Here is a 25,594-nt window from a genome sequence, read left to right as displayed (position 1 = left end):
CTCCAACACCTGTCCGACATGGTGTTGAAAGACTGTGCTCAGTCGGTGAAATTCAGACCCTATTGTTTGAAGAACATAAAGGTCATAACATTGGTGAAGCTTGGCACAATAAGGGCTTAACACAACGGTCGGATGCCAGTGATACAGCACCTATGAGGATGATACAGCGAGCGTATCCAGTTGTAGCTCTGAGCCCCACCCTTGCCATCTCGAATTTATATAGATGATACATAGATGAATCGTTTTCTGTGTTCAGTGATGATGCATCTGATACAAGTAGCATAGATGAACAGTGTTAGCTGCTTCCATGGTGTTGTTGTTCATTGATATTTTCAAGAATACCTGAATCTCTTCCTGACTGATGGACACTCTTTGAGGCTAGCTGAATTTCTTCCTGACTGATGGACACTCTTTGAGGCTAGCTGAATCTCTTCCTGACTGATGGACACTCTTTGAGGCTGGCTGAATCTCTTCCTGACTGATGGACACTCTTTGAGGCTAGCTGAATCCCTTCCTGTGTGGGACCTTACAAAGCGATCTTTTCAAGACTACCTTACAAATTGAGCTTTTCCTATAATCGTTTCAATACTACCTTATGCTTTACAAGCTTGGCTACATACCACCTACAAGTACTAAAGCCAAGGGTGCACCCGAGTGCGTTATTTGCAAGCACACAACGATGAAACAGGAAACGAAAATCTATCTGTAGCTGGTGCAAGGAGAGCAAAGTCGCGCTGTGTACTATGGACTACTTCGTTGACTATTACGCACCTCCAAAGTACTGAGTGTGTAATACAGTGTGTTACTGTGTAAATAGTATGTGAAACTGTACATATTGTAATTTTAGTGAATTTTACCATGTAATATTGTGACAATAAACATTTACTTTGGACACATTACTGACACATGTATCACAGTTCCATGGAAAATTATGAACATTCTACTGTATACATATTGTAAAGGTCACAAATATGCATCATATACGATAAAAGAAACAAATGAAACCGCATTGGAAATGCATAGAAAAAAATATTTGAAAATATATTTGTGGCAAAACGCGGTGCTTGAATGGCCTGCGCGACCGTGTCTGGGAGCTTCACACACGGGCAACCAGGCCCTGATGACGTCACAGCGCACCTTGTCCACGCCCTCACAGCCAAAGTAAGTGGAATTTGATAATTATTTTTACATAGACATGTTCAGGGATGGTAATTTATCATTTTGCAAAGAAATATTATATTTTGGGGAACATTTGATGTCATGCACACTGGGGGAATTTCACAATAAACACAGTGCATCACACTGGTTACATGGGGGACACTCGTTTTGTATGACGTCCGTTTCACATGACGAACATGGAACGGATTAAATTCGTTATGTGAGGTACCACTGTACTTGCCATCACTAGTTAATGACAATATCATGATACACACACACACACTGGTGGTACAGTAAGAATAAAATTGTCCTTACCATCATTAATGGGCAGAAGTTGTGTTTGCTATCGCCCTGGGTAGCTGAGCAGAGATGGAAGCAGTATTACCTATTAGGCAAAATAAAACAAATTTAAGGTTTCTATGACTAAATGTTTCCCACCAAAACATAGTAAATTTTTAGAAAAATTTAATAATTTTTTTTAGGTATTGTGCTTTGAGCAAAAGTAAGGAGGGTGGGCCGGAGTAAGGAGGGTGGGCCGGAGTAAGGGGGATGGGCCGGAGTAAGGAGGGTGGGCACGAGTAAGGAGGGTGGGCTGGAGAATGGAGGGTGGGCAGGAGTAAGGAGGGTGAGCAGGAGTAAGGAGGGTGGGAAGGAGTAAGAAGCGTGGGCAGTAGTAAGGAGGGTGGGCCGGAGAATGGAGGGTGGGCAGGAGTAAGGAGGGTGGGCAGTAGTAAGGAGGGTGGGCAGGAGTAAGGAGGGTGGGTAGGAGTAAGGAGGGTGGGCAGGAATAAGAAGGGTGGGCAGGAGTAAGGAGGGTGGGCAGTAGTAAGGAGGGTGGGCCCGACTATGGAGGGTGGGCAGGAGTAAGGAGGGTGGGCAGTAGTAAGGAGGGTGGGCAGGAGTAAGGAGGGTGGGCAGGAATGGGGAAGGGGGTATGGGCGGGTTCTTGGCTGCATCCCCTCCCTCTCTAACAGCCTACATAATACAAACCACGTGCATTAACCCTTAAGCTGCTACAGCCTGGGCTGTAAAAGCTGGGGCTGGGCAAAAAATATTTGAATTAAGTGAAAATTAATATTAAATGTTAGACAAATCTCCAACTTATTGGCATAAGCATCATGAAAGTTTCATTCCAATATTTTCAGAAATGTATTTTAGACAATTTTTTTTAAAAAGGAAAACATTTTGTTGATAAGGAGAACAGCTCCTATTAACTGGAACTGAGAGATAATGCAGTAATAAAGAGATGCAAGAACTTGTCCAATGTACAAAGAAGAAGAATAGTAGCAAGAAGTGTCCACAAAGTGGATATGCAGCTGGTGCCTGTATAGCATTGCTGAGTAATACATAATAATACCAATAATAATGAGTATGTTATCATGCTCTATTTTGTTATATATCATAAAAATGTATTGCCTAATGTTAATATCTGTTACTGTCACCAATATCCAAAAAATATATATTTTTTTTGTCTCCTTTGTTTATTATCAGATTTTGTTGTAACCTCTACATCCTGGAGAGTGCATACCCATCCCTAACTATGTCAAGATAGAATGAAATTGGTCACCAAATAAATCAGTCACAACTGGCAGAACTTGGGACTTTGAATTTTTTTTTACCGAGTTTTTCACAGATTTCAAATTCTATTTTCTTTTTCTCTTTAGGCGGTTTTGATGATTAGGGACCAGATTAGGGCTTTATCACTTCTATAAAGTATACATTTTTATCCCCTAAATCATTATAATTTTCCCTATATTTAGTTTTTTGGGGGTTATTTTTTCTTACCATCATTCCAACACATATTGACCTACAACTTTCACATATTCGAATACGAATGCCAAACAACGTTTATTAAAACATCTAAGTAAATTAATGAATTAGAACTACCTTATTCATTGTTGATAACTTCAACTTCAATTATCTCAAACTTTGAGTCAGCTTCAAAAAATTCAGTTTCTGACTGATACCTGGTTGATGGGGTTCTGGGAGTTCTTCTACTCCCCCAAGCCCGGCCTGAGGCCAGGCTTGACTTGTGAACGTTTGATCCACCAGGCTGTTGCTTGTAGCGGCCCGCAGGCCCACATATCCACCACCGCCTGGACTGATTCTCACCATTGTTACAAATAATGTGCACAGTTGTCTGTTCTACAATCCTATTAGAATGGATTTTTCACAAACCCTAAACGTTTGTAGTTATCAATTTTTTTCTAAATTTGGCGCATAATTCAAATGCCACATTGACGATTTTTTTTTACAGTAAACTAAACTGAAAACATATATTCTAAATCTATAAAAATGAAGATCATATACTATTCTGAGAGCATAACAACACCAAATGAACAATTGGTGATAGTATATATTTTTGCAGCTGATCTCAAAATCTGAGGTATTCAATATTCAATTTTATACAGTAATTATTTTATATTTTCTTATTTTTCAAGTTACGTTTATGATCATTTAGACAAAGTTGCAGGATTTGCTAGTATGCACAAAAAATTGGAAAGCATTAGAGCAATTTTGAGAAATTGAACTTTGCCATCAGGTCCTGTCGTATATGTATGCCATGCACAGCTTAAGGGTTAATACAGAACTGTACTGTATAAAATGCAAAAAACTTCAAAACCTAACAATATTTCACTAATTATAACAATAATATTTTAAATAAAATAATTTGTAACAGTCAATAAGTATATCAAATTTTGAGTATGCCTATAAAATAAGCACAGGTCATGTCAACGAGTTGGGCCTGGATGAGATGGCTGGCACCATGTGCTTCTCCTCTTCCTGGGGTAAAAATGTCGGGCTCGCGCACGAAGGATTTTCGTGATAAATTTGAACAATTTTTACTGTTTGAACTCATTTAATCTGTCAAGATGTCTCAGAGCAGCATTCATGGTATTGAAGGTATAAAACAAAAGAGAAAACATTTGTCAATTTATCAGACAGTTGACTTGATAGAGAAAGCAGAGCGTGGATACTCTGTCACTCGACTCGCCCAAGAATTCAACATCGGTAAAGCTACAGTTTGTAATATAAAAAAACAGAAGGATAATATTAAGAAATTCTTTGCTCAAACTGATGCAATACGCAACAGGAAAACACTGAAGCCTGCTAAGTACAGTATATGGATTTGAACTCATCTTTATTTAAATGGTTTACACAGCATGGTGCAAAAGGAATCGCTGTTTCAGTTGATTCTATTAGAAATGCAGCTGAAAGACTTACTGTAAAGTTAAACATAGACAATTTCAAGGCTAGCACTGAATGGGCATGTAAATTTAAAGAGAGGTATGACATCATTAACACTTTCGCGCTATCTGGACGCGCCGGAGCGTCCGGTTTCGTCTAACGTAAACGCATAGTGGACATAAAGTTATGTCTTCTTTTAAAATATTTGTATAAAATTCAATTTTAATCCGATTTCATTGGGGTTTGTTTCAAACGACGCGCCATGAAGTTCTCTTTCTCACCACTAGGCCGCCTGGCGCGTCGGCCTACCCGGTCACGTGACGGGCCCATTGTTTTCGTGTCACGTGTCGTGAGTCGATCACGCTCCCCTCGCGCGCCAAACTCGAGCATTTTTACCCGTTTCCGTGTGGATTATACCCAATTACTTCATCAAAAATGAATCAAGGTCAAGGCCCAAGCACTTCTACGCCCAAGGAAGCCTCCAGGTCATCGAGAGTGGACAAAATAACCCAAATTTTTAAGAAGTGGAGTGGAGTGAAGCTCACACCAACGAAAATTCCAGGCCTTGTGGAGGATTTATCAGAAGCTGATGGTGATGTAGAGGTATTGGAGGAAGATTTTGGAACCCACAACGATTATAGTGTACCTAGAGCTAGAGGGAATGATACGGCAACGAGTGATGAGGAGACTGAGGCTCTCACCGAGGAAGAGGAGGCACCGCGACCCCCTCCTCCTCCTCCATCTCGGCGCACACGTGGTGCATCTAGGCTACCTAGAAAAGTAGCTACCAGACATGTTACTCGTCGTAGGAACACACGACAAATTGCGCCAAGTGATTCTGAAAGTATAAGTGATGAGGAAAGTGATGAGGATTCATTCGAGCCTGCTGAAAGGCGTACACGTACAGAACGTACTCGGCAGGCTGGGGCTGGTGAGGGCTGGAGTCGTAGCAATACTTTTCCAGTTGTTGATGATTTTACTGGAAATCCTGGACTGAAAATTCCCAAGCCTACTAGTGCACTGGCTTATATTCAATTGTTCATCACGCGTGCCCTCCTTGAGTTCTTTACCGTTGAAACAAATTTGTACGCCTCGCAGTTATTCCGGATGGCCAATGAAAATGTATCAGATATTTGGACCCCAGTGAAGGTGAGTGAAATGGCGCGATTCCTAGGACTGTTCATATTGATGGGCATAATTAGGCTCCCAACTATGAGGATGTATTGGCAAACAGCAAAGCCATGGCATGCTCGTTTCTTCAGCTTGTTCATGCCGTCCAGACGATTCCAGCATATAAACCAGTTTTTCCACATATTCAATACCAATGCGGTGCCCGTGAACAATCGTGATAAGTTGATAAAAGTGAGACCAGTGATGGATTACTTGAAAGAGAGGTTTGCTCAAGTTTACATCCCCAAGAAAGAGTTGTGTTTGGATGAGGGTACAATGGCATGGCGAGGCCGACTATCCTTCAAAGTGTACAATCCAAACAAACCAGACAAGTATGGTGTGAAACTTTATATGCTTGCTGAATCTGTCTCTGGGTACATATATGACTTTGACGTATACTCAGGTATTGGTAAGACGATAGTGGATACAGTAACGGGGTTGATGCAGCCTTTAGTGAACCAGGGTTACCATTTGTACATGGATAATTACTACAACTCGGTTACCCTGACAGAAACATTGAGAGAACTTGGGGTGTACACATGTGGCACAATTAGAATGCTACGTGGCGCCCCAAAGGTATTGCAAGCTCTAGCCAAGGGTAAACTTCCACTGGATACCACAGTATACCGCCGCAAAGATAATACCTTCATTCTCCTGTGGAAAGACAAGCGAGTGGTTTCAATCATTACCAACATCCACAATGCAGACACTCAGCGAGTTCAGCGAAGGAAGCGAATTCGCAACCGAGACGGAACAAGTGGAATACAACAGGTAACAGTGAACAAACCGACTGCAATTTGCGAGTACAATAAGTTCATGAAAGGTGTGGACCACTTCGATCAAATGGTTAAATATTACCATTTTACCAGGAAAACTCACAAGTGGACCAAAAAGATTACCTTTTATTTCCTGCAAATGGCATTGCATAATGCCTATGTTTTGTACAAATACAACACAACTGATCAAAAAAAGCTAACATTGCTACAGTTCCACGAAGTGGCAATCTGGGCCCTATTGCACTGGGACACAGAGGAGTGGCCTAAAACAACATCATCATCTCAACACTTGCGGCACGCCCCAGACATAAATGATGACACAGCTATTGCCAATGCTGACGCCATGCCAACTCCCGGACCATCTGGTGTGAGGCGGCCTTTGTTCACTACACCACCTCAAGATGAAGCAGACAACGAATCTGAACCCGACATGTCTGCCACACTGCCAGTTGACGAAACTGTTTTGTCAGATGAATCTGACTCTCCTGCAACTCCTGTTACACCTCCAGCGAGAGGACCTGGCCGCCCTATTGTTGATTCAGAAAATCGCATGAACTACAAACCGAAACATGAAATTTACAGACTGCCTAAACGTCTCAAGTGTCATGCATGCGCACGGTCCGGTAAAAGGAAGGACACGAACTATGGATGCAAGACCTGTGGTGTTGCACTCTGTGTTGTTCCCTGCTACACCAATTACCACCGGAAACAGGTGTATTGGGTGGTGAAGAAGTAACCACCCGCAACAGCTTCACTCCACCTACAAACCATCTGTTGAGCAACTTCAGGAATGAAGAACCTGAAGAAGGTGGAGTGAAGAACAAATGCTCAACTTACTGTTCCACAACCAGCCTTCCCTTGGTAAGTACACATATTTGGTTCAAGTTTGTGTAGTATAATTTAGCTCATAGAACATTCTATTGCGAAAACATTGCCACACAAATGAATGACATACATACAATAATAATATCAGAACAGTGAAATAAGTATAAACTTTCAAAGCAACGTTTCGCGCGTGTGTCGTCCGGTCACCGTTACCGGGTAACAGTGCGCCCACTTCCCACACTCTTGCGGGTGGGCCGGGACCATTATTCTACGATTATATTCATATCACCGTGTTGGGAATTTTATTGGGAGTCCATTGATACCAAAATTAAGGCTGTAGGACAATTGTAGAGGTGATAATAATCCCAAGAGTAAAAACATTTTGTTGCTGTTGAGCGCTCACGGCGACTCATCTTCGTAGTTATTTATTTCATGCTGGTATCTCTATAGCTTTCGTGACTTTTTTTACTGATGTTCTTCTAGAGAATTTTATTGCCAACACGTTGGTACCAAAATGAAATACGTAGCATGAAAACTAAGGTCAGAAAAGTAAAAAGAGTATACACATTTTTGTTTTTACGCTTAAGCGATAAAAACGCCGCGCGCACATACGGTTGGCTGAGTGACCTTCGCCGAGAGCGCGAAAGTGCTAACAAGAAAATTTGTGGCGAGGCATTAAGTGCAGATGTTGGAAGTGCTAATGCATATAAGCATAAACTTTCTCAGCACATGATATCTAATAATCTAAGCTGGTTTTAAGTGTACAATGCAGATGTAACAGGCTTTAACTGGAAATTGCCTTCAAAGAAACACTTTGGCCTTCAGGCTTGAGTAGAGTATTCCTGGTTGCAAGGTAAAGAAGGAAAGAATTTCAGCATTATTGTGCTCTAACGCAGATGGCAGTCACCGAACAAAGTACACAATTGTTGGGAAATCTGCCAACCCAAAAGCATTGAAAAACTGCATGAACAGACTACCTGTCATCTACAACACAAAAAAATGCCTGGTTCACACAGATTATTTTTGAGGATTGGTTCCAGAATCACTTTTATAAATTAGTAAAAAACCAGCGTTGAATGTAATGAAACGCCATTTTCTGGGTGAGACCCGGAGGCTCCCCGGAGCTTTACCGGCTGATATGCTAATGTCAGACTTTGGCATCAGTCATGTGTATGGAGTTCTAGGGCCTACCGGGGACCACGAGCCAGAACCTGGCCCCCTCAGAGAGGCAAGGGGAGCAATGGCCTATAGAAACCCCCGTGTGGTTGGAAGCATTCTATGTCTGCCATCGACCGGGTCAAGCATCCAGAAAGGTAAGCATTCCAAAACAAACCCCTATTCTGGTGAAAATTGCTACCTAAGCCGAACTAGTGAATATAACTCTTCAACAGAAAACAAGGAAACTAGTATGACGTCATACGTCACCGCGCCACTGTCTGCGCAGCTCCCCCCTCCCCGGGAGGGGGAAGGGGGAGCCCCAGACCTCCCACGCCGGCTATCCACCCATCAGTTCTGAGGCTGGATGTCAAAACACGCGAAAAACGCCGACCGGAGGGAGGGAGGGTTGCCGGGGAGCCTCCGGGTCTCACCCAGAAAATGGCGTTTCATTACATTCAACGCTGGTTTTCTGGGGGGTGCCCCGTCGGCTCCCCGGAGCTAACTACCCACAGAGGAAGGTCAAAGGGACAAAACCGGGAGGCGGACACCACGCACCCCCGAAGGAGGCGAGACAACCAGCAGCAAACGCCAACCCAAGGCGCCACAGCCCCGAAAATCTCGGGAACAACACTAGAACCACGAGCAGCAAGGCCCCTGCACGAACACCAAAAATCCATGCCCGAAAGACTGCAAGGCCACGTCGCCCAGACGGCAGCGAGAGCAGCGAAGCCACGAACACCACAGGCATGAGGGAAGAACACAGGCAGCTTAGCCGCAAGAACACGGCTGACCACCCGGGACACCATCACCCGCGAACCGGGAAGAACAGAACCGGATCAACGCAAAACGCGCTCCGGACCCAAACGCCGTGGCACGCAAACAACAGCGGAGGGCCGCCACTGAACACAAAAACGACACACCCCCGGCCCGACCAACGAAGCACCAACAAACCCTGGACCCCTCCAGAATGCAGCAGCCCCACCCCGCGCCAGAAAAGATGGAGACTGCTGCCATCAAACAACCAAAACGCTAAAACCGAAGGAGCAAGAAAACTCAGCGAACCGACCCCCAGAGGCAAAGGCCCAAAGGAAAGAGCCGACGAAAAAACACACCGGAACCGAAGGGGCACTACCAACCGAGGAGAAGACAGAGCACGCTGACCAGAGACCAGGATGGTGCAAGCGGCGCACGAACAGGCCGGAGGTGAAATGACGCACAAGACAGCTGACTAACGGTGCAGAAGCAACACCAATACCGAAAGCAAGCTGAAGCGGCTCCGCCTGCGCCGCACGAAAAGAGGCGACAGTATGTGGCAAGACGACGGCCCCCAACCCCCACTAGAAAACCAAGCCGAGAGGAAACCAAGCTAACAAGAGGAACCACCTAAGAAGGGACAGGAAAAGAAAGGACCGCCAAAATACCCCATACTGCCTCCAAGAGAAGCACGCAGGTGGGACACCTACCACGAAGCCACCCGACCACCAACCGGAGGCGAGACCACGAGGCAGAACATAAGCAGCCCCGACAAGGCCCCCCCCCGAGCCCAGGAAAAAGGCGGAGCCGCGAGAAGATCTCGGGCGCGACCACCGAAACCCAGGCGGCACAAGGAGATGGAACGTCTGCCGAACAGAAAAACTCCGAAGCATGCAAGCCCGCCAGGAGTTCAGAAACGACGGGTCCGACGCGAGACATCGCAAGAACCCCCCCCCAAAAAAAAAAACAACAACAACCGGCAGGGCAAGCTAGGAAAACCAAAGAAGGCGGAAGGGTCGCCGCCAGAACAGGACCCGAACCAAGGGGCACGAACAACTGCAACAGACCGAGACAAAGAAGCACATCACAGGACACAGGCTGACCAACGCCTAAGAACACACGCAGAACATCCCTGCTGCAGAGGAGGCAGGAAGAAAGAGCAGAAGCACAAAAAAAAAAAAAAAAAAAAAAACAGGAGAACAACCAGGGGTGGACAATCAGGCAGGGACAAAAACCCCACGCAATCCCCAGGCACAAAACGGCAGCAAAGTGCCACTCCACAACCGGACACAGGAACAAGGACACGCCACCGTGAAACACAGTACCAATGCACATGTGCAGCAGCAGCAACAGGCACCACTGCAACATGCAACATGTAAATAGCAACTCCCCTCTGCAAAGGCAGAGAACGGAGCAGGCAGACCCCAGACAGGGCCAACGGAGACACGACAAAACCCTGCAGGCCCAGAAACCTGCACCAGGCGACCGACGGCGGAGAAACCCCGCTCGATACCTGCTGGATGAGGTACTGGGAGCTCTTTTACACCTCAAGCCCGGCCCAAGGTCAGGCCAGACCGGCCAGAGGATGGCCCACCAGGCAGCTGCTAGGAGCAGTCCACCGGCCCACATACCCCCACAACCAGGACGGGCCGGAACAGCCATACGAAAACAGGCCAGTGCGCCCTGGAAGTCCACGGACGAACCAGCAAGAAGGCTTATGCTCGCAAGTAGGTCGTGTAACAAGCACAGACCACCGATGGTAATACAGTGTTCCCCAAAAGTGCCAAACGCACCACTGCACTCCACTGGTACTATCCCGCAAGTTCTACCAGATAGGCGGGACCCAAGAGCCAGAGCTCAAATCCTGCAAGCAGTAAACGGCCAAGCAGGGGCAGGACCCAAGGAACTTGTGGAAGGTGGCCCCAAGCCCAAAGGGCAGTACTTACAGGGCACCTAGGGAAGGGAACCCTAGGCGCATGCAGCCCGAGTACTGAAGAATCACTCCCGGCTCACGCACCACCTAGAAAACAGACACCACACTCTAGGTACAGTGCTGAAACAACCACTGGAGCCGGAGCACATAACCATTGCCTATAGCATCAGCCAAAGAACTGATGGGTGGATAGCCGGCGTGGGAGGTCTGGGGCTCCCCCTTCCCCCTCCCGGGGAGGGGGGAGCTGCGCAGACAGCGGCGCGGTGACGTATGACGTCATACTAGTTTCCTTGTTTTCTGTTGAAGAGTTCTATTCACTAGTTCGGCTTAGGTAGCAATTTTCACCAGAATAGGGGTTTGTTTTGGAATGCTTACCTTTCTGGATACTTGACCCGGTCGATGGCAGACATAGAATGCTTCCAACCACACGGGGGTTTCTATAGGCCATTGCTCCCCTTGCCTCTCTGAGGGGGCCAGGTTCTGGCTCGTGGTCCCCGGTAGGCCCTAGAACTCCATACACATGACTGATGCCAAAGTCTGACATTAGCATATCAGCCGGTAAAGCTCCAAGAGCCGACGGGGCTCCCCCCAGAAAAGCAGCAGATCAATGAGTGTAGAATTCATCCTGCTGAGGTAAAGGTAATGCTGTTGACAGATAATGCCCCAGCTCACCCCATTGCTAAATTAACATCGCCTGATGGCAAAATAACATGTATGGCTTTACCACCAAACACTACATCTGTAATACAACTCATGGATTAAGGGTTATCTATGCTGTCAAAAGGCATTGTCTGGCTAATGTCTGAGGCTAATGCCTGAGCTATGAATTTAGACATTATGGAAGTTCTGCTCTCTGAGGAAGACGAGATACTTAACCACTGCACTGCGCAACGAGCTTGTAGGCGCTCGACTGTGGTGCGTAACAAACCTCAGGGATCTTATAGGTATAGCGTATGATTCAAAACTCCCGCAGCTACATGGGGTTCACATCAGCCTCCTCAGGGCTCTTATAAACAGACGTCATTTAAAAAAAAATCGTGGGCAACATTCCCGGGTGTAAGAGCCTTAGTACTGAGTGAGCAACCAAGGCTGGCGCACGCAGCATGAGCTCACAGCACTGCTGTTCAGCTTGTGACCACAGCATTGCCAAATAATGTCAAAATATATATGTAACTGGTATTATTTAGCCATGATAGTATTACAGAAGAGCCTGAGTGTGATAATGACTGTGTACAATGTTCAAATGTCAGTGAATCAATGCTCTTCAAGATGTTCACAGCGCTAGCCACAGCACAACAGCATTATTTTGTCCATCTAGGAATCTTCAAACGACTTCATATGTTCCTTTACAAAATAAACGTGTGGTCTATTATTCATTTACAGGATTTAGTGACCAGGATTGTGATAATAGCAGGATTGTGGCGCTCTTATAAACAGACGCCATTTAAAAAAAAATCGTGGGCAACATTCCTGGGTGTAAGAGCCTCAGTACTGAGTGAGCAACCAAGGCTGGCGCATGCAACATGAGCTCACAGCACTGCTGTACAGCTTGTGACCATAGTATTGCCAAATAATGTCAAAATATATATGTAACTGGTATTATTTAGCCATGATAGGACGATAATAGCAGGATTGTGGTGATAATTAGTGCTGTGCATAGTATTGTGGGAGGTGGAATTTTGGTGAGGTTGGGAGGGAATCGAGGTAGCGTCAGTGTGTGGCAGCCACTCTTGTTTTGCTCACCATACTAGCTTAGTGGTTCACTAAGAACACAAATGTAGATACATATATATAATGTGTGTGTATATAGTGTAATAACAGCAACAGGAGTATATTGGGAGGAACCATTTTGGTGAGGGAGGTGGCGTCGTACTCGTAGCGTTGTCGTCTGCTGTGTGAAGTGTCATGCAGTGTATGGTGGCCACTGTTCTGTTTGGACATAATACGAGTTTAGTTGTATGGCTATGGTGAATAAAACATGTTGATATTTATACATAATGTGTGTAAATAGTGTAATAAAAACAATAACAGTATGATGGGAGGACGAATGTTGGCGAGTAAGGTGTTGGAGAAGTGAGGGAGGGCTGGCTGGGTGTGGCAGCTCAATCTTGATTTTTGGGCTCACCATACGAACTTAGTGGTTTGTTATGGTGAACACATATGTAGATGGTTATATACAATGTGTGTATATAGTGTAATAACAGCAAAAAACCAGCGTTGAATGTAATGAAACGCCATTTTCTGGGTGAGTCCCGGAGGCTCCCCGGAGCTATCCCAGGCTGATATGCTAATGTCAGACTTTGGCATCAGTCATGTGTATGGAGTTCTTAGGCCTACCGGGGACCACGGCCAGAACCGGGCCCCCTCAGAGAGGCAAGGGGAGCAATGGCCTATAGAAGCCCCCGTGTAGTTGGAAGCATTCTATGTCTGCCATCGACCGGAACAGGCACCCAGAAAGGTAAGCGCCCCAAAACAAACCCCTATTCTGGTTAAAATTGCTACCTAATACCGAACTAGTGGATAGAACTCCCCAACCGAAAACAAGCAAATTAGTGTGACGTCACACACTGCCGCGCCGCTGTCTGCGCAGCTCCCCCCTCCACGGGAGGGGGAAGGGGGAGCCCCAGACCCCCCGCGCCGGCTACCCACACCTCAGTTCTTGAGGCTGGATGTCAAAAACGCGAAAAACCGCCGACCGGAGGGAGGGAGGGATGCCGGGGAGCCTCCGGGACTCACCCAGAAAATGGCGTTTCATTACATTCAACGCTGGTTTTCTGGGGGGAGCCCCGTCGGCTCCCCGGAGCTAACTACCCACAGACAGAAAAAAAGGGACTTACCCGGGAGGCGGTCGTCGCTCACCCCTCAACTCGAAGCCGAGACAACTGGCTGCAACCGCCGACCCAAAGCAACACAGGCCCGACGAGGGCCAGGGACATTCACAAGGTAACGAGCAGCCAGGACCCTGTTCGACCGCCAAAATCCCCGCGCCCGAATATCAGACCAAGACATATTCCCAAAGACAGCAGCAAGAGCCGCGAACTTACGAACGTCATGGGCACGGGGATAGACCGCAGGCTGGCTAGACCTAATAACCCTGCGGACGACCTGAGAGACCCGAACCCGCGAACAGGGAAGAAGGGAAACCGGATCAACCCACAGCGCGTCCCCGGACACAGAAGCTGTGGCGCGCAAATAACGGCGAAGCGCCGCAACCGGACACAAAACATGATGCACCCCCGGCCTGACCAACCAAGCATCAACCACCCATGGACCCCTCCGGAACGCAGCAGTCTCATTCTTCGCCAGAAAAGAAGGAGACGGCTGCAAACGAACAAAACTATCACCACGACCAAAAGAGCAGAAACCCCTGCGCCGGAGGAGAGCATGAAGCTCCCCTACCCGACCCCCAGAGGCCAAAGCCAACAAGAAAAGTGCCTTGGAAAAACAATCCTGGACCGAAGGGGCCACAACGAAACGAGGAGATGAAAGGAAAGCGAGCACTCTGTCCAAAGACCAGGACGGCTCAGGCGACGCATGAGCAGGCCGGAGGTGAAACAATGCACGAGACAGCTTGCGAAACGGCGCAGACGTAACATCGATACCGAAAGCAAGCTGAAGCGGCTCCGCCAGCGCCGCACGATACGAAGCGACAGTGTTAGGCATAAGATGACGGTCCTGAAACAACCACGAGAGGAAGGACAAGACCACCCGAACAGACAAGGAGCTAACACGACGAAGACGCAAAAAGAAACGGAAGGACCGCCAGGAAACTTCATACTGCCGCCGAGAAGAAGCCCTCAGGTGGGACACCAACAAGGAGGCCACCTGATCACCATAGAGATGATGATAGACTCGAGTCAAAAAAACCATACGCGAAGACTCGAGGAGAAGATCGAACCAGCTACGTGACGTACCGGCCCGATCTGCTGAAAGAGGCGGAGCCGCGGGAAAACCCTCGGGTTCGGACACCGAGCAACCAGCGCCTGAAACCAAGGCTGGGCCGGCCACCAAGGGGCCAGAAGGACAACTCTCCCCTGGTAAGTCTCTAAGCGAGTCAGGACCTGGAGCAACAGCCGAACTGGGGGAAAGAGGTACAGGAACCCCCACCTCGACCAGTCGAGCCGAAAGGCATCGACCCCGACGGCCTCGCAATCGGGGAAGGGCGCCGCATAAACGGGAAGACGCCGCGACCACGCCGACGCGAAGAGGTCCACCTCGGGGCGCCCGAACGTCTGGCAAAGCCAACGGAAGGACTCGTCGTCGACCGTCCACTCCGTGGAGAGGGGAACGAAGCGAGACAGGGCGTCGGCCAAGACGTTGGACACGCCCCGTACGTGAACCGCCAGGAGAGCCAAACCCCGAGAACTCAGCAGACGAGTCACCCGAAGCGACCAACCCCAAAGAGACAAGGACCGCATCGAACCCCCGCGGTTCAGGCAATGAACCACCGGAGAGCAGTCCGAATGGAGCCGAATCGACGATCCGCGGGCCACCCGAATCCTCCCCAGAGCAAACCACACTGCCGCGAACTCCCGCACCGTACTGTGAGCTCGACGGAAGGACGGATCCCAACGCCCCTGGCCGGCCTGGTGAGCACTGGTCACAAAACCCCAGCCGAGAGATGACGCATCCGTGTACACATCGAGCGAGGGCTCGGGTAGGCGCCAAGGCACTGAACCCCGAAAAACCCGAAGAGGAAGCCGGTGACGCAGCAACCGACGCAAGTCCCCCGGGGGTCGAACTCTGCGATCGCGAGAGAGGCGGAAGGGGGAACCCCGAAGGAACCAGAACAGCCGTCGAAGCCAAACCCGACCCGGCGGGTAGACCACCATCGCGAAGTTCAGGCTCCCGCACAGCCCCTCGAGCAACCGCCGGGTGACCCGAGGGCCCTCCAGAAACAGACGAAGGCGGGACCGCAGCCGCAGGAGAGACTCCGGAGGGAGAGACAAGGAGGCGGTCCGAGAGTCCCACACGAGACCCAGCCAAGTCCGAACCTGAGAGGGAACCAGATGGGACTTCCTCCAGTTCACCAAGAACCCGAACCCGGCGAGCTGGGAAAGAACCAAATCCCTGGCTAGCAAGCAAGCTGACTGGCTGGGAGCCCAAACCAGCCAGTCGTCGAGGTAGGCCAACACCCGAACACCTAGGAGACGCAAACGAGCCACCACAACCCGTGTAAGGCGTGTGAACACGCGAGGTGCCAGGTTCAACCCGAACGGGAGACAACGAAAGCGGTAACTCAGACGCCCCACTACAAAACCGAGCCAGTCCCTGAACCGCGGATGAATCGGGACATGCCAATAAGCGTCCCGGAGGTCCAGGGACACCATCCAAGCACCCGGCTCCAAGAGGAGCCGAACCTGAGACAGCGTAGTCATCCGAAAGGAGGGGCAATGAACCCAGGGGTTCAGACGGGACAAGTCCAGAATGAACCGCAGGTCCGCGCAGTCCCGTTTCGGAACCGGAAACAGACGGGAAACCCATCTGAGGGACGACGTCGTTTCGACGACGCCCAAGCGTACCCACTCCAAGACGACTCGACAGAGCGCAGGGGAAGAAGCCTGCCCCGCCAGCCCCGACCCCCCAAAGGGGGGAGGGGCCACCCAACGCCACCGCAGGCCGCGAGACACGACCCGAAAGGCCCACGAATCGTGGGACCAGGCGCGGGCGAACAGCGCAAGCCGCCCCCCCATCGCCCCGTCAAAGGGGCAAACCGCGAAAGGGCCGGCGACCCTTACGAGACCCAGAACCCCGCACAGCGCGAACACCGCGCCGACCAGACGAGGGAGGGTCCGCAGGAGGAACCAACCCCAAACCTGACACCAGAGGCCTACCACGACGAGAGGAACCCCGAGCCCTGGCACGACCTTTCCGGGAAGACCCACCCCGGGACCCCCGGAAAACCAACAAGTCCGACATCGGACGACAAGCCGCCGACGCAGCCTGAATAAACTGCGCCACGGCCGACTCCCCAAACAGGAGAGGACAAAAAGGTGAAGAACGCCTAAGAGCCAGAGCCCAAGCAGATTCCACGGAGGAACCCAGCACCGCCTGCCGACACGCGAGACGGGAAGCATAGAACAGGGAAACCGCATCCCGCAAAATCGGCGTGAACAGCTTCAACAAGGCAGCCGACGAACGCGCAGCCGAGGACAAGGTGCCGGACCCCGGGACGGACCCAAGCGTCCCCACATCCTCCACGAGCCAATCCGAAGACAGCTCCAGGAGGGAAAAGAACCGCAAGGCCGAACACAAAAGGCCCCGAGCGCGCAAGTCCTCCGCCACGAGCGCCGCCGAAAGGGAGGGAACCTGCACATGGAGCTGAATAACGCCCACATCGCGGGGAAGGGCAGGGGCAAACAAGCACTCATTCAGGTACTCAAGTTCACCCCCCAGGAAAACCTGAAGCACCGTGGAAGCTTCCCGCCACTCCAGCGTGCGGGAACGACAGAAGGAATGCCAGGAATCCAGACCAAACAAGGGGCAGTCTGCTAGCCAGGATGACTCCGGAACCTCGTAACGGAGCCAGAAAGGGAACGAAGTCCCAAACCTGAACGTGGACGGATCCATTTCCGAGGCATAATCCGGGTCACGCAGGAGGTAAGCTGCAAAGGCCGCTCGCACCACACCAGGTTGGATGCGATAAGCCGAAAACCTCCGGAAGAACGGAACCGACGTACCCGGGGGAACACGGAACCGTACCCGGGGAGGGGCCGACACCAAATCCAACTCGTACGCAGAGGGGGGGAAAGAAAACCCCACTCCTTGTAACAATAAGCCCCGCTCAGTGGGAAGAAAAACCCAGGCGGGGTCCAGCGGGGCCCAAGGCCCCCAAGTCAGCCCCTCCCCAGCCGCGAGGTCCGTCACCACAGGACCCGAGGCCGAGTCCTCTCCCCAAGCCCCGACCCCACAAGACAAGGACGGAGCAGCCGGAAAAGCTGGAGGAAGGGGGGCCCACTGGTCAGACCCTGAAGCTTCGGCCGGGAGACAAGACTCGAATGCCTCTGCCGCCCCCCCGGAAGGGGCAACCCCCGAAGCTGCCCGAGTCTCGAGATCAAGTAACCCCTGCTCCGACCCCGAAACCCTCAGACGCTTCGGGGCCGGAAGCAGGGGCGGGGGACCAGAACGAACAGAAGGGGAAGGACGAGGAGGTGCGGACTGAACCAGGATCGAAGCGACCCCCACCCCCAAGTCCGGGTCTCGAAAAGCAAAGCGGGGCAGCCCCGGGGCATCCGGGGAAGCAACCAACCGAGCGCGTTGCAACAGACGAAACCGAGACTGCAACGCACATGCCGCCTGTACCCGAAGAGAATCATCAGAGGATTGGGTAAATTGAGTCACAAGCAAGCAGCAACACTCACAGGACTCAGGGTCGAAAGTATCACCGACCCAACAGGCAGCGTGGCAGAGGCAAAAACAATGAGGGTCACCCTGAGACAAGGGGACCGAGCAACCCTCAAACTCGCACACAGCGAGTGGGGACTCCGGGGTCACATCCATCGGACCCACGCGCCCCCTAGGGGATTCCCAGGGTCCTGAGCGTTTACTTTAAGAGGACTCGCGCTCAGGTAGTCCCAGGCAGGGTGCTGCAAACCGGCGCCCAAAACTACCAAGCAAACTTCTAAAGCTGAACCCCAGGGACGTGTACACTCACGGGGACCTAGCAGGGGGCGCCACCGAGGAGAACAGTGGAAGGGCAAAAACAAACTGAATAAAATGACAGAACCCCCCACCAGGCAAAAACAAAAAGAAAAACAAAACCCCGCAAGAGGACAGCGAACCCCAAGGAACAGAGCCGGCCGCGATGTCGGGAATTACAAGCTGAGCAGCACCCTGCGCCCCTACCAGTGCAAACTGCCTCTTACCTGCCGGTAACAAGGGAGAACAGAACACCCAAGAGCCCAACAGGCGGCCGAAAAACCGAAAGGTAAAACGGACCAGCAGAGGCAGACCCCGAGGAGCCTGTGGAAGGTGGCCCCAAGCCCCAAGGGCAGTACTTACAGGGCACCTAGGGAAGGCAGCCCTAGGCGCATGCAGCCCGAGTACTGAAGATAACTCCTGGCTCTCGCACCCACAAAACTAACACCACACTCAAAGCACAGTGCAGTAGCGACACCGGAGCCAGAGCACACGACCACCGCCAATAGCATCAGCCTCAAGAACTGAGGTGTGGGTAGCCGGCGCGGGGGGTCTGGGGCTCCCCCTTCCCCCTCCCGTGGAGGGGGGAGCTGCGCAGACAGCGGCGCGGCAGTGTGTGACGTCACACTAATTTGCTTGTTTTCGGTTGGGGAGTTCTATCCACTAGTTCGGTATTAGGTAGCAATTTTAACCAGAATAGGGGTTTGTTTTGGGGCGCTTACCTTTCTGGGTGCCTGTTCCGGTCGATGGCAGACATAGAATGCTTCCAACTACACGGGGGCTTCTATAGGCCATTGCTCCCCTTGCCTCTCTGAGGGGGCCCGGTTCTGGCCGTGGTCCCCGGTAGGCCTAAGAACTCCATACACATGACTGATGCCAAAGTCTGACATTAGCATATCAGCCTGGGATAGCTCCGGGGAGCCGACGGGGCTCCCCCCAGAAACACTGTTTGATCGTAGAATATAATATACACCTTACATCTGGTATAATCTATGACTGAACAACTGACCACTATCGTACCTTCCTCATAGCAAACATGGACATAACACCACCAGAAGCAAACTCTGATTCAGGCTACATAGTGAATCAGCTTTAGGCAATCTCTCAAATGCACTTCTCAATATTAACTGGGAATCTGAAGTCAAGAATACACAGGATATAAACTCATTAACTAACCTCTTTCTCTCCAAAACTCTAAACTTCTTCAATACTCACTGTCCCCTCCTTATCAAACAAGTAACTGACAAAAGAATAAACAATCCGTGGCTCACAAGTGGAAATCTAGGATTGGCCTAGTTACAAAGGAAGTAGTTAAAAGGTACTCATCAGTGCTTACCAGTATCATAAGAAAAGCTAATCTTTCATATTATGTGAATAGATTCAAAGAAGCAAAAGGCAACATGAAAAACACATGGAAAACCATCTCTAATATCCTAGGAACAAAACGACACTCCCACAACCAGATAACACTCTCTAAGGATAGCTACACAGTGTCAACTAATTTAAAATGGCAAATGAATTTAATAGCTTCTTTTCATCGGCTGGTGCTAACCTTGCCAGTAAAATCCCACAGACTCAGACACATATCAATACACATCTCTCAGGCAGCTATCCAAACTCTCTTCTCCTTTCACCAGTCAGCCCGACAGATGTTGTGTCCATCATACACTCACTAAAAACCAAAGCTGGGAACATCAGTGAAATCCCATCCACTGTATACAAGAGCGCCTCCCATGCCCTTGCGCCACCCATAGCTCTGCTGTTCAACAAATCCCTAGAGTGTCATACCTTCCCTGGTATCCTTAAAAAAGCAAGAGTAACACCAGTTCATAAAGGAAGCAATCCGGCAGACATAAACAATTATAGACCAATATCAAACCTACCCATACTATCAAAAATATTTGAAAAAATTATCTACAAACAGCTCTACTCCTACCTCGTAAAATTTGACATACTCAGCCCCTGTCAGTTTGGCTTCTGCTCCCAAAAGAGTACCAACGATACAATTATTAGTCTCCTTGATATAATTTACTCAGCCCTTGACAAAAATGAGTTTCCGATTGGACTCTTCATTGACCTGAGAAAGGCCTTTGATACTGTTAATCACAACTACCTCTTACGTAAACTCCATCATTATGGTGTAATGGAGGGTGGGGGAAATAGCTCTCTTTAGTCCATTAGTTCGCCCCCCAGTTAGTCAACTACTCTAGAGTTCCCCCCAGAGTTCCTACTGCAACCTCTCTTGTTCAACACCTCGTAACCCAGGTATTTGATTACCTAGGTGCTACAACTACAAGGCACCGTAACTTGATCAGCTACCCGCAAACTCTAGAGAAACTCCAGAACCATTTCACTGCCATAAACGTATACGAGAACCAAAAGGGAAGAAATGGATAATGAAGTAATGAGTGAGGGTTTGGGGTGAGAGAGGTAGGGAGGTGGGAGGAGCGAGGAGGGTTGTCAGTTGAAAGGGAGAGTTTGGAGAGGGGCGGAGGGAGAAGAGAGAGAGTACGGAGATGAGTGGAGGTAGAGGTAGAAGGGTAGGTGGGTAAAGTACAAAAGTAGACAGTAGAAGTAGTAGTGCTGCCACCATCCATTCTAGACAGTACATACATGACAAGGAATGGAACTTGTCTGTATCAAAAGATGTTATTAGCATATGTCAACGGGAATCATGGTCCAGGCAAGATTCTTTAATCCCATAGTCTCAAGAGTACTCTACACTTTAGTCTGCATATTGTATCCAAAAATCCCAAATCTAGGAACAATTAAAATCAGATTAAAAGTAAGTGAATTTCTCAATAAATTCATCAAGTATATTTAAAAGGATAGATATCATAATTCAAGCAAACAAACTGAAGGTTCACTATTAAATTACAAAGTGAGCCACTACCCAAGAATTTGAGACCATTACCACTGTCTGCCCCTGCTAGTCACACAACACTAGTAAACACGGCTAAGTCACCTTCCATGTTCAACTCGCCAAGTGTCTGCCAATAGCTGGATAGAGAGGGAGGGGGGGGGGGGACTGTAGTTGACAGGAACAGTCCCGCCCCGTCTGGCTGACAGCCTCCCTGGCTATGCTGTCCTCTGTTCTGCTCTTCTGGCTGTTCTCCTATTGCTTATCCTCCCGAATCTACAGCTCTCCGAGTATATATTGGGAAACCTAGTAGCAAACTCCGCCCACAAGTAGATAGCCCCAGGCACTCTACCAAGCCACACCTAAAACTGGCGGCTTGTTTGAAGGCTATCAGGCTACAATTATCAGATTAGCAGAAGCAAGGTGAAATTTGCTTGAGCTGACCTCAGGTCAACTTGAGGTCATTAACACTTAGAGGTGTGAGTTTCAGGCCGACTGAATGGCGCCTTTCAAATCCTTGTCTGTGACTCATGAACTAATATATATATATATATATATATATATATATATATATATATATATATATATATATATATATATATATATATATATATTAAATACAACAAAACAAAACACCTTAACGGTGTTACAGTGGAATCCGAGGCCATGCCCTGGACTATATCCAATCCTACCATAGTGATAGACACCAATGTGTAGCCATCAATAATATAACCTCTCCCACTCTACCAATAACCGTTGGAGTGCCACAGGGCAGCATCTTGGGACCTCTCCTATTTCTTATATACATCAATGATCTGCCTAATGTCTCTAACATTCTGAAACCTATATTGTTTGCTGATGATACTACCCTCATCTATTCTAACCTCAACCTACATACACTAAATAATGTTGTTAATAATGAACTAAAAAAAGTCCACTTATGAATGTCAACCAACAAACTAACACTTAACATAGAAAAGACCTACTACATCCTATTTGGAAGCAAATCTACAAATGCAATTTAGCTTCAGATAGACAATGTTAACATTAGTAACAAAAATGATGGAAAGTTTCATGGCCTATTCCTAGACAAGAGACTCAACTTCAGCACCCACATACAACACATAACTAAGAAAGTCTCTAAAACAGTTGGTATACTCTCCAAAATCAGATATTATGTACCTAACTCTGCTCTCATTTCACTATATTATGCACTTATCTATCCCTATCTTAATTATGGTATCTGTGCATGGGGTTCAACCACTGCAAACCACCTCAAGTCCATCATTACCCAGCAAAAATCTGCTATCAGAATAATAACCAATTCTGCTTTCAGACAACACTCAGCCCCCTTGTTTAACTCCCTAAACATGCTAAATATAATCTCACTCCACACATTCTCTTGTGTCAACTACATTTACAAAACCCTGTTCTTAAATGCAAATCCTGCACTGAAACTCTCCCTGGACAGATGTAATAGGACCCATTATCACCACACCAGAAATAAATATCTCTGTGATATCCCCAGTCAAACTTAATCAGAGTAAACACTCTATACAAATAAAGGGACCTAGTCTATGGAACTCACTCCCTAATGAATTGAAAAGCTGTCCAACTTTGGCGACATTCAAAAACAAAACTAAAAAGTACCTAATTTCATCTTCATAGTTTTCTAGCTTGTTGCTTTAAAATTGCACTGTATCTATTGCTACCCAATCTCCCAATCTTGATGTACCCAATCCAAACAACTTTACCACTGTGATCAATGCTGTCTTCTTATATGCGCTATCAATTTGCTGTATCGTGCCTATTAATCTTTGTTTTAATTACCAATCAAGCTGTCAACGCCATCAATCAGAGCTTTAATATACCAATGTGCTTTAATATACTTACTAATCTCTCTCATCTCATTTTTTTCTTGCAATGTATCTGTTATCATTTTATTAATTCTGCTAGAATTTACCTACTTAAAATTATCTGTTAGATTAAGGACCTGCCCGAAACGCTGTGCATATTTGCGGCTTTACAAGATTGTAAATACCATGCTATGTATTCTCACAAACCCAATGTACCTTCTTGTATATAAATAAATAAATAAATAAATAAATATATAAATATATATATATATATATATATATATATATATATATATATATATATATATATATATATATATATATATATATATATATATAAATAAATATATATATAAATATATATATATGTCACATATATAAGCCTCATAATTTTGAGCATAGCGATGAACCCTGAGCGCTCCAACGCCCAGTGCCCATAATTTGCTCAACTTCCCAGCTCCATCACGGCTAAAGTATGTCAGTTAAACAAGCTACGAGGATGAGGGAAGGGAACGTTCACTCCATGCTAGATTTGATATTAACCAGGAAGGAGGAAGAAATATTTGACATTCAGTACCTTCCTCCCTTAGGTAAAAGTGACCATGTCTTTTTGGGAATAAAGTATGCAATGTGTTATAATCTGGAAGAAAATATGACGGTCAATGCAAATGAAAAACCTGACTTTAGGAGAGGACATTATGGCAACATTAGAAAACTTTTTAGTGAGTATAATTGGACAGACTTGTTGCTAGGCAAGGAAGTGAATGAGATGTATGTCAGGTTTTGTGAAATATATGATAAAGGCACAAAAAATTTATACCAAAACAGAGAAGCAGAACTAGGAAACAGGATTGGTTCAACAGAAAGTGCGAGAGGGCCAGAGACCAAAAGACACAAAAATGGAATCAATACAGGAAGAGGCCAAACCCCCAAACATACCAGCGATACAAAGATGCGAGAAACAACTACACGGCAGTGAGGAGAGAGGCAGAAAGAAATTTTGAAACAGGGATTGCAGACAAATGTAAAACAGAACCAGGTCTATTCATTAAATTCATAAACAACAAATTGCAGGTAAAGGATAATATTTAGAGGTTGAAAATGGGAAATAGATTCACGGAAAATGAAAAAGAAATGTGTGAAACATTAAACGAAAAGTTCCAAAGTGTGTTTGTATAAAATGAAATCTTCAGGGAACCAGATATAATAAGAATTCCAGAGAACAACATAGAGCACATAGAGGTGTCTAGAGACGAAGTGGAAAAAATGCTCAAGGAGCTAAATAAGTTCAAAGCAGTTGGTCCAGATGGAGTTTCACCATGGGTTCTGAGAGAATGTGCACCTGAGCTCAGCATTCCTCTTCAACTGATTTTTCAGGCATCCCTGTTTACAGGAGTTGTAGCTGATGTATAGAAAAAGGCTAACATAATTCCAATCTACAAAAGTGGAAGCAGGGAAGACCCCCTTAATTATAGACCGGTATCATTGACAAGTGTAAAAGTCAAAATATTGGGAAAATAATTAAATCTAAATGGGTAGAACACCTGGAGAGAAATGATATAATATCAGATAAGACAGTATGGTTTTCGATCTGGAAGATCCTGTGTATCGAATTTACTCAGTTTCTATGATCGAGCAACAGAGATATTACAGGAAAGAGATGGTTGGGTTGACTGCATCTATCTGGACCTAAAAAAGGCTTTCGACAGAGTTCCACATAAGAGGTTGTTCTGGAAACTGGAAAATATTGGAGGAGTGACAGGTACGCTTCTAACATGGATGAAAAATTTTCTGACTGATAGAAAAATGAGGGCTGTGATCAGAGACAATGTATCAGACTGGAGAAATGTCACAAGTGGAGTACCACAGGGTTCAGTTTGTGCACCAGTGATGTTTATTGTCTACATAAATGATCTACCAGTTGGTATCCAGAATTATATGAACATGTTTGCTGATGATGCTAAGATAATAGGAAGGATAAGGAACTTAGATGATTGTCATGCCCTTCAAGAAGACCTGGACAAAATAAGTACATGGAGTGCCACTTGGCAAATGGAATTTAATGTTAATAAATGCCATGTTATGGAATGTGGAATAGGAGAACATAGACCCCACACAACCTATATATTATGTGAGAAATCTTTAAAGAATTCTGATAAAGAAAGAGATCTAGGGGTGGTTCTAGATAGAAAACTACCACCTGAGGACCACATAAAGAATATTGTGCGAGAAGCCTATGCCACGCTTTCTAACTTAAGAATTGCTATTAAATACATGG

At 47.4% G+C, this 25,594-nt stretch overlaps 1 protein-coding gene across 3 annotated transcripts in view; it reads right to left on the bottom strand.

Moving 5' to 3' along the window:
* The window catches only part of LOC123759177 (peptidyl-prolyl cis-trans isomerase-like), a 76,623-nt gene that overhangs the window by 38,797 nt on the left and 12,232 nt on the right, over nucleotides 1-25,594 (bottom strand). For 2 of the 3 annotated variants that reach the window (XM_069337370.1, XM_069337372.1), the window contains exon 2: nucleotides 1,474-1,543. The exons of the other annotated variant lie outside the window; for it this stretch is intronic. The gene's annotated coding sequence lies outside the window, so the exon portion shown is untranslated. The remainder of the gene's footprint in view (nucleotides 1-1,473; nucleotides 1,544-25,594) is intronic. 3 annotated transcript variants of the gene reach the window in all.

This window comes from Procambarus clarkii, chromosome 37 (assembly GCF_040958095.1).
Source record: "Procambarus clarkii isolate CNS0578487 chromosome 37, FALCON_Pclarkii_2.0, whole genome shotgun sequence".
NCBI classification, from domain to species: domain Eukaryota; kingdom Metazoa; phylum Arthropoda; class Malacostraca; order Decapoda; family Cambaridae; genus Procambarus; species Procambarus clarkii.
The sequence above is the reverse complement of the archived record's forward strand: the minus strand, read 5'-3'. Positions and strand labels throughout refer to the sequence as shown.